A 17,986-nucleotide genomic window follows, 5' to 3' on the forward strand; every position below is an offset into this window, starting at 1 on the left:
TATAGTATTGTTGACATAGTTCATCATAATACATTATTTCATTAAGAATGAGTTAAAGGAACACAGCAAAGAAGGTGTTAGAGTGACCATTGTTTGCACAGGCCCAGCAAAATATAGGGGACATGGAAAGGAAAAGCTTTGGCTTAAATACAGGGAGACCATACCCCTAAAGTTTTCTGGCATAAGACCAACTGTAGGCTCCAGGCATACGAGTTTGTTCAACCCAAATCATTGTCTGTAATGCCAATACACTTTTATTTTTTACACAGTCACTGTTGTTGGTGTCAGGTTTCTGTAGCTAAGGATCCTGGAATATGACCATATCCTACATCAAAGTCAGGATGATGTGGAGCGTCCTTTAGTTTCACCTCACAATTAGCAGACATGCAGAGATGATGCAGCTAGCTCTGTCCTGAAAGCAGGTCATTGTTGTTAAGTCTTCTGGATCTTAAGGGAAGTCTCTGTTGAGTAGGTCTATGCCAGAGCAGTGGTAGGGTCTTCCCTGGTAGAGGATTGCTTTCTGGTGATGATGTACACAACCGTGGTTGTTTGTAGATGACATCCCTAGTTCAGGGGTAAATGGACAATGCCTGTTCTTCTGAGGCCTGTGCCAGGTCATTATGACAATGTTCAAGGTGTAAGGTCCCACTGCATTACAAGATTTTTTTTTTGGTGGGGGGTCACATCTGGCAGTGCTCAGGGGTTATTCCTGGCTCTACGCTCAGAAATCACTCCTGGCAGGCTCAGGGCAAATGCCTTACCTCCATGCTATCTCTTCGGCCCCGCATTACAAGATTTGTGTGTTCCCATCCCTATTAGATAAGAACATGTTTATATATATAGTAATTTCCCATTTTAATGTGCCTATGCAAAGGAAGAACAATGCCACATGGCATAATTAATACCTATGGCAACACTAGAAAAAGTCCAACAATCCCCTTGACTTGGTTCTAACATAAATTTTAAATGGAGGGACACTTCTACAGACTTTCTTATTAAACAGATAACAAAGAGAAGGACAGACAAAACAAATACGTAGAGGGGAAATTTTGAAATAGTTGGGTGGGGTATTAAATTCAGTGAACAACTTTGGTCTGTGATTTGACCTTACGGTATTAAAGGTAAAAAGGGTAAATGGGGGAAAATAATCGTTGGGACTGAGGCAGTAAAGGACTAGAAATGAGCATTGTATGGCAGTGTCAAGGGCACAATACAAGATGGATATTATAAATATGTAAAATATAAGCATAGAATACTATCAATATATATTGTACGCCCCCGCGTGGTTTTTAAAATGGAGACCAATTGCCAGTGACTGCCCCAACACAACCCAGTGCAACATCTGCCCTCCCTCCTCCAAGTGCCCCTGCCCCAAAGTGTAGGGGGGGAAGTTAATATAAATTAGCTTTTTATTTTTAAAATTATGACTTTGAAATGATTGTTTATAAGTCTGTGTTCTCCTTTCAACTGCCCTCACTTTCCTTTGAATTGAGTAAAGGCTGATGTATCTTATGTGAAATCTGGCAAAAGTTGTTAGCAGTTTTGGGGAAATTATATGTTTAAATCATTTTATTCTTGAATGTGCATCTTCAATCCTACATGATCATTGTGGCAAATTCTGGCCAGTGGCCCACTTTAGCCTGCAGCCGTGTTTTGTTTGGACAGTTGTTAATGTCCATAACTGGGTCAAGAACTGGATCAGATTCTTTTCAGTTGGACGCAGTCTGTGCCATTCCTCAAAGTTTTAATTGTGCCTTGATTTTTGCCCCCAGCCTGATGTCCTGAGGCCTTTCATTTAAATGGTACCCAAAGCACATTTTCCAGTTTCTTTCCTCAAAAGAAACAGATCAGTAGGTAGATTTCTGGTTAGCTGGAATTTGTCTTTATCTTTACAGCTGTCTTCTAAGGATGGTTTAAAAGTGAAGTTACAGTACTCTAACGTGTGAAGAAAAAAAACCTGCTGAAGATTAAGGAGGTTTAGGGTCAATATATTTGATTAATCTCCTAATTAGATCTTAAAGTTGTGACCTTGTTCTTTTTTATAACAATGTGTTTTTTATAATAATGTATTTTGCTCATCCTTTTTTATGATATGTTTGTGTGTAGGTGTGTGTGGTTTGTACATGTGTGACTGCAATTTTTTCCCAAAGACTTAACTAAGACCAGGACACTAGAGAAAGCCACAGTTCTCAAAAAGGTTTATAGGTTAACTTAGAAAAGGGGGGGGGGGAGAAATCAGTTGCATAGCTTCCCATCTGTACTGGTCAATAATCACGAAGATAATGTTTTATAACTATCCTTGGTCTTACAACTGTGTTTGAATCAGTACATATATGGCAAACTCATACTGAGGATTTTCTTTAGATAACATTGGAACTCTTTTATATCTTATTTTATTGAATTCTCCCAGAATCTCTATGACAACACTACCATTGCTTCCATTTTAAATAGAGGGTTAGGGGGAGGTGGTATCAGGGAGAAAAGTGACTTATCGCTCATCCTTTTTCTTTTTTTAAATGCTATGGTTTTCAATATTGTTACTTAAGGATTATCATGCATATCACTTTATCTCCTTGTTCTTTTTCAGAGTGATCACTTCCAACTAACAATGTCCCATCTCTAATCTTAGTGGTACTCCCCTGATATTTGTAGCAAACTCTTTACCATGAACTGGTCCCACTGACTCTCATCTCTGTTGTCTTTGGATATTATTACCATACTATTTTTCTTATATCTCTCAAATGAGCATAATCATTCTCTGTCTCTCCCTCTTTTTCTAACTTATTTTTCTCAGTAAAGTACTCTCCACATCCATTCAAATAAGCAAATTTAATAACTTCATTTTTCCTAAGAGCTGCATAGTATTTCATTGCGTAGATGTACCCTACTTTCTTTATTCACTCATTTGTTCAGGGGCACTTGTATTATTTCCAGATTCTGGCTAATATGAATAGTGCTGTAATGAATAAAGATGTGCAAAAGGCTTTTCTGCATTATGTTTTTGGGCCTTTATGTGAAATTAATCTTAATCATTGTGTTTAGCAGAAAGGAAACTTGTTTCTAGTTCTTGGAGGGAACAATCTCCTTATTAAATGATTCTCTTTTTTATTTTTTTATTTTTTATCTTTATTTAAACACCATGATTACAAATATGATTGTAGTTGTATGATTATAGTTATGTAAAGAACACCCCCTTTCACCAGTGTAAGATTCCCACCACCAATTTCCAGATCTCCCTCCTCCCCACCCCACCCACACCTGTACTCGAGGCAGGCTTTCTATTTCCCTCATTCATTTACATTGTTATGATAATTTTCAGTGTAGTTATTTCTCTAACTGCACTCATCACTCTTTAGGGGTCCTCAAACTTTTTAAACAGAGGGCCAGTTCACTGTTCCTCAGACCATTAGAGGGTCTGACTACAGTAAAAACAAAACTTATGAATGAATTCTTATGCACAGTGCATATATCTTATTTTGCAATGAAGAAACAAAACATATACAAATACAATATGTGGTCCGCGGGCCATAGTTTGAGAACCACTGCATGTAGTGAGTTTCATGTCATGAGCAATACCTACATGGGTAAATGGGGGGAAATAATGATTGGGACTGAGGCAGTACAAGATTAGAAATGAGCTTTGTAGAGCAGTATCAAGGTCACAATACAAGATGGATATTATGTATATATAAACTATAGGCATATAGTACTATCAATATATATTGTATACGTAGGGGCACTAGCCCCTGCGTGGTTTTTGAAATGGAGACCAAGGAGAAAAAATTTCCAGTGACTCTCCCAACATAAACCAGTGCTGCAATGGCCTGCCCTCCTCCCAAAGCGCATTCCCATTAGTGTAGGGAGAGGTAGGGGGAAAGCCTGATGAACCCTATAGAGTCCACCTGGACCGGCACCCAGGGAAGGCATGGATTCCAGAAGATAAAGAGGGAGATGGCTGGGGCCTGCCAAGCCTCCCAGCACTCCCCAGGCTAGGGAGAAGGCCCCCAGCATGGGGCTCTCCAAACCCCATACCTGGCAAGAGCTGGCCATGCCGAAGGCCTTCTTCCTAGCCTGGGGAGTGCTGGGAGGCTTGGCAGGCCCCCAGCCGTCTACCTCTTTCTCCCCTGGACTCCAGGCCTTCCCTGGGTGCCGGCCCAGATGGCCAGAATTGAGTTCAGGTGAATTCTTAGCGGTCCTTAGGCTTCCCTCCTACCTCCGTACTCCAGGGGGGAGGTGCATGGGGAGGAGGGTGGGCATATATCTGGCTTCCAGTTTCCTCTCTGATTCTGGTGACCAGCTCTTGCCAGATATGAGGTTTGGGGAGTCCCCATGCCAGAGGCCTTCTCCCTAGTCTGGGGAGTGCTGGGAGACTTGGCAGGCCCCCGGCCATCACCTTCTTTCTTTCCTAGACTCCAGGCCCTCTCTGGGTGCCAGCCCAGATGGCCAGAAGTGGGTTCATATGGACTCTAAGCAGTCCTCAGGTTTCCCTCCTCCCTCCGTACTCCAGGGGGGAGGTGCATGGGGAGGAGGGTGGGCAGATATCTGAATCTCTTAACCTTTTTTTGATCTTGTTAGAAACATGTCTGCTACTCAGTTTTCCTTATCCACCAAATGCTGAAAAATTCAGACTGTAGTGACAAACCTCTGAAAACTAATCTCCATTTCACATACTTCTTTTATTTGTTCTATTGCAAGTGTTGATCACAAGACAAGCTGACATGGGGGCCTACATGCCATTGATCTGATTGATTCCTCTTTGGTTTCTGCTCTGTGGTTATGAGCCTTCTTCTGAAAAGACCATATCGAGTTCATTCACTGTTGTGAATGAAAATAATCAGTTGGTGAAAGCATAGAATTAGAAACCTCTTGGTATATTTATTTCTATGTCTCAAGAATTCTGATTTAAAGCAGACTTTATTTCAAGTAATGTGAACAGTAGGTCATTCAGGAGTCTTAGAAGAATCAATGTTTTCTTCCCTCCTCTCCAAGAAAATCTATTTAAAGCAAAGGTCAAATCTGTGCTGGATTTAGAACCTATTAAATACAAGCCTGGAGAATAGAGCTACTTCTCTTTTTTATGTTTTGCATAGTTCCAAGCACTGGAGACACTCTGGTATTCTGAAGCTCATCATTTTCTACATATTATTAGCTTTTGTAATTTTGTTTTTGTGGAGGAGGATAGAGTGTATGGAACCTATAGCAGATCTGCCTAGTGAATATGAGCCCCTGTGAGTCTTAATGCTTTTTCACTTTAGAAATAACTGAAATCTTTAACGGCTGTGTTGAAGGAGTTTTTAAGACTTTGCTTTACAAATAATAGAATTTATTACTGCATACATTAGCATGCCTTACAAAATGAATGGGCTCAAAAATTTCCCTTTTGCTTCTGAAGGAGAACATATGAATTCCATACTTGGAAGAGAGCAAAAACATTGAGAAGCCGAACACAGTGACATGCTTTACCTCTTGTGCTTCCAGCATCTTTGAGATGTTAAGAAGTGAGCACAGGGGAAGCACAGCAGAGGGAACAATTTAGTGGACTGTGGTGATGTTACAAGGGAGGAAGTGTCTTCAGCAAAGTGGTGGTGAGCAGTAGCCAACTTTACGTTTTTAAGGCACAGGTGACATTGTTTGCCAATGGACTCATGTGGTTCCTGGGAGCATAATGGCATGACTGAGAGTGACTCTGAGTAGCATTGTGTTTAGAGAGCCACAGTGACCGAAACCCAGAAAGTCCCTGGTCACTCTTTTCCCCCCTCTTTGTCTTGTCCCCACTAGAAGTTTCTGTGCTAAAAGTTGAAGGACTGCTCTGGCTCTGAGGTTTTTGCTTTGAATAGCCATCTTTACTGAATTTTTGCCTGTCTTTGTAGAAGAGAGTGGTGAGATGTGCCCCAGCCTTAATCAGAACCTGCCCTCATTTCTTGTGGAATTTACTTCATTTGGGGAGCCTTCTGGCTTGTTTTTTTGTGGTGAGAACTCCCCTTCACAATACACGCTTTGTGATCTCCAATGCAAATTAAACTTTTCCTTTTTGTGAACTTATTTAGAAAACATGTATAGAATATCCCTTCGACTTATTTCACTCAGCATAATAGTTTCCATATTCATCCATTTATAGGAAAAATTCATGACTTCATCTCTCCTGATGGCTGCATAGTATTTCATTGCATATATACACCAGTTTCTTTAGCCACTCACCTGTTGAAGGGCATCTGGGTTGTTTCCAGATACTGGCTATTGTAAATAGTACTGCAATGAATATAGGTGTCCTGAAGTAATTTTGTATTTTATTTTTGTATTCCTAGGATATATCCTTAGGACTGGTATAGCTGGATTATACGGGAGCTCAATTTCCAGTTTATTGAGGAATCTCCAAATTGTTTTCCAAAAAGACTAGACTAGATGGCATTCCCAACAGCAGTGAAAGAGTTATTTTCCCTCCACATTGTCCCACCCCAATACTGAAGATTCCTCAAAAACTGGAAATGGAGCTCCCATATGATCCAGCTATACCAATCCTAGGGATATACCCTAGGAACACAAACATACAATACAAAATGCCTTCTCCAGATCTATATTCATTGCAGCACTATTTAAAATAACGAGAATCTGGAAACAATGCAGATGCTGCCCTTCAGCAGATGAATGGAAAAGAAACTGTGGTACATATACACAATGAAATACTATGCAACCATCAGAAGAAATGAAGTCATGAATTTTTCCTTTACATGGATGGACATGGAGACTATTATGCTGAGTGAAATAAGTCAGAGGTAGAGAGACAGACACAGAATAGTCTCACTCATCCATGGATTTTAAATAAAATAAAAGACATTATTATAATAATGCCAAGACATAAAGATGAGGACTAGAAGGGCCTACACACAATATGTAGTTCACCAAAAAGAGTAGTGAGTGCAATTAGAGAAATAACTACCCTAACAACTATCATGACAATGTTAATGAGTGAGAGAAGTAGAATTCCTGTCTTAATAAAGGCAGGGGATAGGGGAGAAGGGACATGGGAAGCATTGGTGGTGGAAATGGTGCACTGGTGAAGGTTTTTTTTTTTTTTATGACTGAAACCCAACTACAAAATGGTTGTAATCATGGTGCTTAAATAAATACATTATTTAAAAGATGTTTTCTGTCCTGACTTTATTATAAGATTTATGGGTGAAATTATATAGAATTATTTCTATGTTATTTCAGTTTTATTTCTAATTACTATGGGAACATGGTAAGTACTTCAATACTTACACTAATTATAGATTGGTTATAATAGATTTGACTCATGTAGATGTTTAATTTATTTACTTATGCTCGAGAAAACTGTTGTTACTGAACTAAATTGCCTATATATGAGAAAATGCCTGTCAGTAGAAGATGTGAATTATTTTTATTAACAGTAGAAGATATGAATTATTTTTATTAACATGATGTAACTTCATGGTACTTGGTGTTCTCTCTGCAAGTGAAAATTATGCTACCACATGTCTGTAATTTGTACTTCAAGACAACCAGAAGTCACATCCTTTCCTCCTTGCATACCTGCTTTGAGAAGGCTCTATGCTTTCCCCAGCCTTTGCTGTGTTAGTGGCTTTCTCACTCTTGATCCATGTTGTGCTTTGCACATTGCTGTCACAGATATTTCTGTCATATATTTTTTATTTATTTTTGAGCCACACCTGGAGGCACTCAAAGGTTATTTCTAGCTCTTTGCTCAGAAATCACTCCTGCAGGATCTGGGGTCATATGGATTGCTGAAGATCAAACCCAGATTCGTCCCAGGTTGGCAGTGTGCAAGGCAAACACCCTACAACTATGCTATTACTCCAGTCCCTTAAGGTTTTGTTTGTTTGTTTGTTTGGTTAGTTGGTTGGTTTGGGGCAACACCCAGTGGTGCTCAGGGGTTACTCCTGGCTCTGTGTTCAGAAGTTTCTCCTGGCAGGCTCGGGGGAACCATATGGATTGCCTGGGATCGAACCCAGGTCCATCCCAGGTCAGCAGCATGCAAGGCAAACACCCTATTGTTATGCTATCACTCCAGTCCTCACCCCTCTTTTAGGTTTTTGGGACACACCACTAAGGGATTACTTCTGGCTCTGTGCTCAGAAATCACTCCTGCCATATTCTGAAATATGTCCCCAGACCATGGAATCTTCTGCCATGGAGAATCAAAATTCTTGGTTTTATTTTACACATGAAAAAAACCTCAATTTTAAAGGGTTAGTAAAAATCCAGAAAATAGTTCTTTAGCACCGTTAGACCTTAAATACATCTAATATACTTCATGAACACAGCTGAAATTGTCAAAGTCTTGAAAATTTCTTTCTTTTTCACATGAACCCATTTCTTGCTTTGGGATGATAACTAAGACATAGTTTAACCAGCAGTAGAGAAGAATGTCTGTTCATTAAGTGTATTTCTTTAAGATTGTAATATATCTTATCCTATGATAAATTATATACAAATGTAACTTTACTAGCCAAAGGACAGTTGTACAGACAGAATAATTTCAGCAAACTTTTGTGCTTTCTTAATTCAAACCAGATTTTTCATTATGTGCCAAAAATTGCTTTCTTATATTTGAACCAGATAATTTTATTCATAGTCATAAATTCACTTGAGAAGATTAGAATATTTTGGACTTTATTTTTTATATCTTTTATTTAAACAACTTGATTACATACATGATTGTGTTTGGGTTTCAGTCATGTAAGAACTCCACCCATCACCATTGCAACATTCCCATCACCAATGTCCCAAATCTCCCTCCTCTCCACCCAACCCCCACCTGTATTCTAGACAGGCTTTCTTTGGACTTTAAACCTGAAGAATAGTTGTATTTTTTTTCATAAACATCATACCAAGACACTTACTTTGGCTTTCAGGAATGTTTTAAAAGGTACTAGCAGGTAATTGGATGGGATATTTTCTTTAACATGAAAGATTTAGGGATCTAGAATATGATTCAAGTGATAGAGCATGTACCTTGCATATATGAGATACTGAGTTCCTTCCTTGCCATGAATGCCACCTGACCCTAAACAACAATAAACAGCAAATGTTCATCTCTTACTCTGATGATACATGGTGAAAAATTATTTCATCTGAAGCTCTTATCATAGAATATGCTTTAAGATTTCTGTTATTTTTTATATTTTATATAAATACCTTTATTACATACACGATTGTGTTTGGGTTTCAGTCATGTAAAGAATACCACCCATCACCCATGCAACATTCCCATCACCAATGTCCCAAATCTCCCTACTCCCCATCCAACGCCCGCCTGTACTCTAGACAGGCTTTCTATTTTCTCATACATTCTCATTATTAGGATAGTTCAAAATGTAGTTATTTCTCTAACTAAACTCATCACTCTTTGTGGTGAGCTTCATGAGGTGAGCTGGAACTTCCAGCCCTTCTCTCTTTTGTGTCTGAAAATTATTATTGAATGTCTTTCAATTTTCTTAAAACCCATAGATGAGTGAGACCATTCTGCGTTTTTCTCTCACTCTCTAACATATTTCACTCAGAATAATAGATTCCATGTACATCCATTTATAGGAAAATTTCATGACTTTATCTCTCCTGACAGATGCATAATATTCCATTGTGTATATGTACCACAGGTTCTTTAGCCATTTGTCTGTTGAAGGGCATCTTGGTTGTTTCCAGAGTCTTTCTATGGTAAATAGTGCTGCAATGAATATAGGTGTAAGGAAGGGATTTTTGTATTGTATTTTTGTGTTCCTAGGGTATATCCTAGGAGTGGTATAGCTGGATCGTATGGGAGCTCGATTTCCAGTTTTTGGAGGAATCTCTATATCACTTTCCATAAAGGTTGAACTAGATGGCATTCCCACCAGCAGTGGATAAGAGTTCCTTTCTCTCCACATCCCTGCCAACACTGTTTGTTCTCATTCTTTTTTTTTGGTTTTTGGGCCACACCCTGTGACGCTCAGGGGTACTCCTGGCTATGCGCTCAGAAGTTGCTCCTGGCTTCTTGGGGGACCATATGGGACGCCGGGGGATCAAACCGCGGTCCGTCCTAGGCTAGCGCAGGCAAGGCAGGCACCTTACCTCCAGCACCACCGCCCGGCCCTGTTCTCATTCTTTGTTATTGATATTATTTTTTAGATTTGTCAACAATTATATTAAATATTTTGCTTTCCCCTCATTCGGTGCATATATGTTTAGGAGAGTGATTTCTTCATGCTGTGCATACCCCTTGATTAATAGAAAACGTCCATCTTTGTCCCTTACCACTTTCCTGAGTATAAAGTTTGCATCATCTCATATTATTATTGCTACTCCAGCTTTTTTATGGGTGTTGTTTGCTTGGATAATTTTCCTCCAGCCTTTTATTTTGAGACTATGTTTGTTTTGACTATTCAGATGCATTTCTTGTAGGGAGCAAAAGGTTGGATTGAATTGTTTGATCCATTTAGCCACTCTGTGTCTCTTTAACTGGTGCATTTAATCCATTGACATTGAGAGAAAGAACTGTCCTGGGAATTAATGCCATCTTTTTATCAAAATTTGGTGTCTCTTTTGGTCAGTCTTGTCTTAAATTAGGTATTTCAGTTTTTCTCTTAAGACTGGTTTTGAGTCTGTAAAGTGTCCGAGCTGTTGTTTGTCTGTGAAACCATGTATTCTTCCATCAAACCTGAAAGTGAGTTTTGCTGGGTACAGTATTCTAGGCTTTTTTAAAATTTTTAAAAAAAATTTTTATTTTTAATTATGAGAACAATGATGCAAAGAGGACAAGGTAAAGTTACAGTGAAAGAACAATCGCCCATAAACAGAGTTCTCAGAAGAAATTCCCTTGCTGAAGCCTAAATATTGAACTTAGAGTCAAAAAATCATTAAGAAAATTAAGGCAGAACCCATGTACAATTACTTTGTCCACAAGTCCCCAGATTGTAGGACATTATAACATTTCTTAGCAGTACACAAAGCAACCTAAAGCCATGAGATTTATGTGACTCCTTAACTTTGAAGGCATAGTATTTTTATATATTCATGCACATACATATTAGTTTAAGTTAAGTTTAAGAGGTTTTTTTTTTAAGGGTTAGTCAAAAGGACACAGTAAAAACGGTGTTAGAGTGGCAAATATTGTTTGCATAGGCCCACTAAAATATGGGGGTCATAGAAAGGAATAGCCTTGGTCTAAATACAAGGAGACCACTACCCCTAAAATTTCCAGGCTGGTGTGGAGTATCCTCTAGTTTCATCTCACAATTAAGGGGCAATACAGCAAGCCCTGTCCAGTAAGCAGGTCATTGTTCTTGTAAAGTCTTCTCAGTGTTAAGGGAAGTCTCTTTTGAGTAGATCGATGTCAGAGCAGCTGTAGGGTCTTCCCTGGTAGAGGAATGCCTCCAAGTGATGTTATAGACAACCTTGGGTGTTTAGTAGATGTCTTCTCTAGATCAGGGGTGAATGGAGAATGCCCATTCTTCTGAGGCCTGTGCCAGGTCTTTATGTCTATGTTCAGGGTGTAAGGTCCCATTGCACTACAAGATTTGTGTGTTCCCATCTCTATTAGATAAGAACTTAATGGTATATATAGTATTTTCCCCTTTTTAGTGTGCCTAAGCAAACAAGAAATAAAGCCACATGGCGTTATCAGAGTATATGGGGGTGTAAGAACACGTCCAACAATACCCATGACTTGGTTCAAACATAAGCATTAAATTGAGGGATTATTTCACACCAAATTCCATATTGAGCAGTTCACAAAGAGAAGATTAAAAAAAGGGGGGAGATCGTCACTGTATAAGAAAATATTCAGCTGAATATTTCATTGAGTTTTGTCACTATGTTCCACCACTGCTTTCTGGCCTTGAGTGTTTCTGTTGACAGGTCTGCTGTAAATCTCAAGGATGTTTCCTTGAAAGTAATTTTCCTTTTGATCTTGCTGCTTTCAGAATTCTGTCTCTATCTGTGGGATTTGTCATTGTGACTAGGATGTGTCTTGGGATATTTTTTCTGGGGTCTCTTTTGGTTGGTACTCTTCGGGTATGCAGGATTTGATCGCATGTATTCATTAGCTCTGGCAGTTTCTCTTTAATGATGTTCTTGACGGTTGATTCTTCCTGGAAATTTTCTTCCTGCGTGTGGGACTCCAATAATTCTTAAGTTGTTTCTGTTGAGCTTATCATAGACTTCTATTTTCTTCTGTTCCCATTCTTTGACTAATTTTTTCATTGTCTGTTCATTTGCTTTAAGTTTTTCTCCAATTTCTCCCACTGTATGGAGTTGTTATTTATCTCCTCTTCCAAAGCACCAATTCTATTCTCAGCTTCTGTTAGCCTGTTGGAGAGTGTATCCATTTTGTCATTCAATTCGTTTACTGAGTTTTTCTGGCCTGTTATTTGACATGTTATTTCAGTTTGGAGTTTTGTGATTTCTGTCTTTATATTTTCTTGGTTCTTATTAGTGTTCTGTTCAACTCAATCCATGGTTTCTTTGAGTTCTTTGAGCATCTTCCATATTTCTTGTCTAAACACCTTATCTGAGAGATTAATTAGTTGGTTGGCTGTTTTCTGGTCATCAGAATTGTCATCTTCATTCTCAATGTCTGATGCTGGCCTGCGTTTTTTCCTCATTGTCACACTTGTATTGTTGGTTTTTCTACATGTTATGGTGATATTCATTGACTAAATGATGTGCCAGGCCACGCTTCTCTGGTTCCGCCCTTTCTGGGTTGTCAACTTGCCTCCAATGAAGGGGATCCCTTTGTGGATGAAGCCTCACACAGGATTAAATCTTAGGCCTGGTCATGCAGCAGAGAAGACATTATGGGGCAAAATGCCTGGCTTCAGTGATCCAGCACAGTTCTTAGTGTGATTTTTTTCTTTTTGTTGCAGTGGCGTTCTTCTGGAGCCTCTGGGAGAGCGAATTTTCTGGGCCCTTTTCGGCCCAGTACCAAGAGGTTCAGGAGAAGGACAGGAGACAAACGCACAAAGGCAGCACTCACAGTTTCTCACAATCAGGCCCCACTGGCGATTTTTGTTATTTTTGCTTTTTATTCGTAATGTTTAATTTAATTAAATAACCATGACTTACATTTTGTTTATTTTTTGTTTTGTTTTTGTTTTTTTTTGGTCACACCTGGCAGTGCTCAGGGGTCACTTCTGGTTCTATGCTCAGAATTTGCTCCTGGCAGGCTCAGGGGACTGTATAGGATGCTGGGATTCGAACCACTGTCCTGCATGCAAGGCAAACGCCTTTACCTTCATGCTATCTCTCCGGCCTCAAGAACCATGACTTATAATAAGACTATTGATAGTTGAGTTTAGACACATAATATATCCACTGTCCTGCATGCAAGGCAAACGCCTTTACCTTCATGCTATCTCTTCGGCCTCAAGAACCATGACTTATAATAAGACTATTGATAGTTGAGTTTAGACACATAATATTTCAGCTCCTATCTCACCACTAGTGTCAACTTCCCTCCACCAATGCACCAGCATTGATGTTTTCAGTGTTGTTAAGTTTGTGCTTTGGATATATATATATATATATATATATATATATATATATATATATATATTCCACATTCCCCAGCAGTTCTCCTATTACTTACCTTTCTCACATCTTCTTCCTTCTCCCCTTGCTTTTTCCTCTGTTCTTATCCTCCTTACATGCTGGGGTCAGAGGTAAAAAATGTAATATGTTACATTTTTTTATCCAGGTATTCTTTATACCAAAAATAAGTGTTTTTTCTTCTAGCTTACCTCACACAACATGTTATCTTTCTGTTCCAATCAGCTTACATCAAATTGTAAAGAGTAGGTTTTTTGTTTGTTTGGTTTTGTTTTGGGGACACACTTGTTGATGGTTAGGGGTTACTCTTGGCTCTGGGCTCAGAAATTGCTCCCAACAGGCTCAAGGGTCCATATGGGATACGAGGAATCTAACTTGGATCTGTCCTGGTTTCACATTGTGGGAAGCAAATATCCTACCTCTGTGCTATCGCACTGGCCTATCAAATTGCATAGTTTTATTGTTCCTATAATCCATTTTTGTGTACAAGTAGGTTGTTTCCATATCTTAGCTATTTACTAAGTAGAGAAATGAATAACAGTGTGTAAACATCCTTTAGAATGACTGCTTTTATGTTCTGGTGGTTGATGTCCAAAAGTGACTGGGTCATAGAACTCAATCACTGCCTTTACTGAAGACTCTCTATATTGTTTCTTTAGGGGTCAAACTAAACAGTAATTTTCCCACTAACAGTGGTTGGGAGTAACTTTCACCACATCCCTGCAATCACCTATTGTTCCTACTATTTTTGATATGTCCCGTTTTTACTGGTGTGAGATGATCTCTCATTACCTTCTTGATTTGGCTTTCCCCAATGATAAGTGATGCTGAGTAGTTTTTCTTCTGCCATTAGCCATCCAACTATCTTCGGAGAAGTGCCTGTTCATTTTCTATCCTCATTTTTGTTAGCCTTTATGAAGGGTTTTTGTTGTTGATGTTTATAAGTACTTTATATATTCTGGATATTAACCTTTTATTTGATTATTGAATGTGAATTATTTTACACTAAAATTAGCTCTTTTAGTTTTAGTACTTTTTTTTTTTTTGCCATGCCAAAAACGCTTTATTGTAGTCTCATGTGCTTAACTTTTGTTTGATGTCTTTACCAGTATTTACTAAATCATTAAAAACACCTTTGAGGGTCAAATCTTAGAGTTTTCTTTTTATATGTTTCTCAGTGTACTTTAGAATTTCTGGCCAGAACTAAAGGTCTTTGATACATTTTGAATGTATCAAATACATTATACATTTATACAAGTGAATTTGCATAAAATGTGAGATAAGGATTGGGCTTTAATTTTTGCACAAAGTTTTTCAGTTTTCCTAGCAGCATTTGCTGAAGAGGTTATCTTTATTCCATTTCACGTTCTCAGCTCCTTTATCAAAAATAAACTGTTCATATATGTATTCCTTGGATATTTAATTCTAACTCATTGATCAGAGTGCCTATTTTTCCATTATTATGAAGTTTTGATTACTAAAGTACATTTTCAAATATGATAATGAGTTTCTCATTTTTCAGTAAGGTTTTGACTTCCGGGTATCTTTTAATCTATACAAACTTTATTATTCATTTTTCTAGGTTCTTGAATGTTGTCTGAATTTGGATGGGAATGGCATGAATCTAATAGCTTAGCCAGGATAGTCATTTTAACAATAAAGATTCTTTCAATTCAGAATCAAGAACATTTTTCATTCTGTAAGGTTTTCTATCTCTTAAGTCATTTAGAGTTATCATGGTATATATCTCTCATATCTTTGGTTGCTTCATAGGTATTTGGCTACTATTTTAAATGACATAGTCTCTTTGACCTCTTTCTTTATTGAATATTCTTCATATAAAATAAAGCAACTGATTTTGTGTATTGACTTTGTAGCTAGTTACTTTGCTATATTTATTGTTTCTAGAAGACTTTTTTGGTGAACTCTTTAGTGTCTACTATTTATTTTATCATGCAAATAGGGATAATTTGACTTATTTTCCATTTTGGATCTTGTTGATTTTTTTTCTTTCTTGATTGCTATAGTAAGGACTTCTAATACAATATTGAGTTAAAGTGGAGATGTGGACATTCTTGCCTCATGTCTGATCTCAGAATGAATGCTTTCAGTTTTGTCATCATTAAGAATGATAACTGGGGGCTGGAAAGGTGGCGCTAGAGGTAAGGTGTCTGCCTTGCAAGCGCTAGCATAGGACAGACAGTGGTTCTATCCTCCGGCTTCCCATATGGTCCCCCCAAGCCAGGGGCGATTTCTGAGCGCATAGCCAGGAGTAACCCCTGAGCGTCAAACGGGTGTGGCCCAAAAACCAAAAAAAAAAAAAAAAAAAAGAATGATAACTGGCTGTGCATTTGATAGATGGCTGTAATGTTTTAAGGAAAGTTCTGTCCACCACTGTTTTATAAGGGTTTTATCATTAATGGATGTTGGATTCTAAATGCGTTCTCTGCCTCAATATGATCGTATGTTTCTTATTTTTCTTTTCATTAATGTGGTATATTATCTTAATGGATTGTATATATTGAGCCATCCTTACATCCCTTGCATAAATCCTACTTGGTCAGAGTGTATGATTTTTTTGGTATGCTATTGGATTCAGTTAACTAAGATTTTGTTAAGGATTTGTGCTTTGATGCTCACCAGGAACAATTGTCTGAAAGTTTCTTTACTGGAAATGTCTCTACCTACTTTGAGTATTAGTGTAATTTTAGTTTCATAGTAGATGTCAGGAAAGTCTAGATGTTTCAGAAGAGCTTTAGGAGTAAAAGCAGTAAGTTTTATTCTGAAGCTAAAATATGAACTCTCCAATTCAGCCATCTGGACAGGGTCTTTTGTTTCTGGGGAGATTTCAATTACTGTTTAAATGTCCTTATGAGTGATTGGCCTGTTTAGGCTTTCTACTTCTCCTCAATCAACTTTGGGAGATTACATTACTCTAAGAATCTGTCCATTTACTCTAAGTAACCTAGCTTAAGAGAATAACATTGTTCATAATAAGAGTCTGTTGTAATATCTCCTATTTTATCTCTGATCCAATGTATTTGAACATTTTCTCTTTTTCCTTTTGAGTCTAGCTTAAAATTTATTCATCTTGCTATTCTTTCAAATAACCAATCCCTGGTTGTTGTTTTTGTTGTTGTTGTTGTTGTTTTTTGGTTTTTGGTTTTTGGGCCATACCAAGTGTTGCTCAGGGGTTACTCCTGGCTGTCTGCTCAGAAATAGCTCCTGGCAGGCACGGGGGACCATATGGAACACCGGGATTCAAACCAACCACCTTTGGTCCTGGATTGGCTGCTTGCAAGGCAAACGCCGCTGTGCTGTCTCTACGGGCCTGGTTTTGGATATTTTTAACTGCTTTTTTATTTCCTTCCTCCCTCCCTCCCTCCCTCCCTCCCTCCCTCCCTCCCTCCCTCCCTCCCTCCCTCCCTTCCTCCCTCCCTCCCTCCTTCCTTCCTTCCTTTCTTCCCTCCCTTCTTCCTTCCTACCCTTCCTCCCTCCCTCTTTCCCTTCCTTCCTTCCTTTTTTCATTCCTTTGAATTGTTTTCTTAGTTTCCTATGTCTTTGATTTCTGCCCCTATTTTCTTTTTCTTCTACTATAATTTGGCCTTGCTTGCTGCTGCTCTTCCAAATTTTTTGAGATTTGTGTTTAGGTTGTTGGTTTGGACTTTTCCTTTTTTCTTCATGTAGGCCTTCATTGCTATGAACCTCCCCCCCCCCCCCATAGTACAGTTTGCTGTATTCCTTAGATTCTGATGGGATATATCTTAATTGTCAGTTTCAATGAAGCTTTTTATTTCTTCCTTGACTTCCTCTTTGATTCAGTTGCTGTTTAAATGTGTTTGTTCAGTTTCCATATGTTAGACGTTTACTCCATCTTATTTCTGTAGTTAATTTCTACTTTCATAGAAAATGACATGGTCTGAGAAGTTACTTTGTACAACTTCTATGTTAGTAAATTTATATATGTTTGTTCATTTCCTAATATATGATCTATTCCAGAGAGTATTCGATGAGCTCTAGAGAAGAATGCATATTCTTGTTTGGGGAATGAAAAACCCTGTATGTGTTCATGTTCAACAATCTCAGTTCTTTAACATCCTCATTTAGGGATTTTGTCTCTCTACTGATATTCCATCTGGTTGATCTATCTATTGATACAAGTGAAATATTACTCTCCCACTTTTTTGTGTTTCAGAGTTTTTTATTACTTTTATTTAGCAGAAGCTTTATGAACTTTGCTAGCTCTTTCTTTGGTTCATAAATATTGATAATAGTACTTATTCCTCTTCTGTTTCCTTAACCAATAAGTTAGAGTCACTCTGAATCTTTATTTACCCTTTGATTTTAGGTGTGATTCCTGTAGGCAGCAGATGAATGAATTTTCTTTCCTGATTAATCCAATTACTCTGTGCCTTTTTGTAGG

At 38.2% G+C, this 17,986-nt stretch overlaps 1 protein-coding gene across 2 annotated transcripts in view; it reads left to right on the plus strand.

Moving 5' to 3' along the window:
• ATP8A2 (ATPase phospholipid transporting 8A2) overlaps positions 1-17,986 on the plus strand; it is a 763,449-nt gene that overhangs the window by 289,613 nt on the left and 455,850 nt on the right. The gene's annotated exons all lie outside the window — the stretch shown is intronic.

Source organism: Suncus etruscus, chromosome 8 (genome assembly GCF_024139225.1).
Source record: "Suncus etruscus isolate mSunEtr1 chromosome 8, mSunEtr1.pri.cur, whole genome shotgun sequence".
NCBI lineage: Eukaryota > Metazoa > Chordata > Mammalia > Eulipotyphla > Soricidae > Suncus > Suncus etruscus.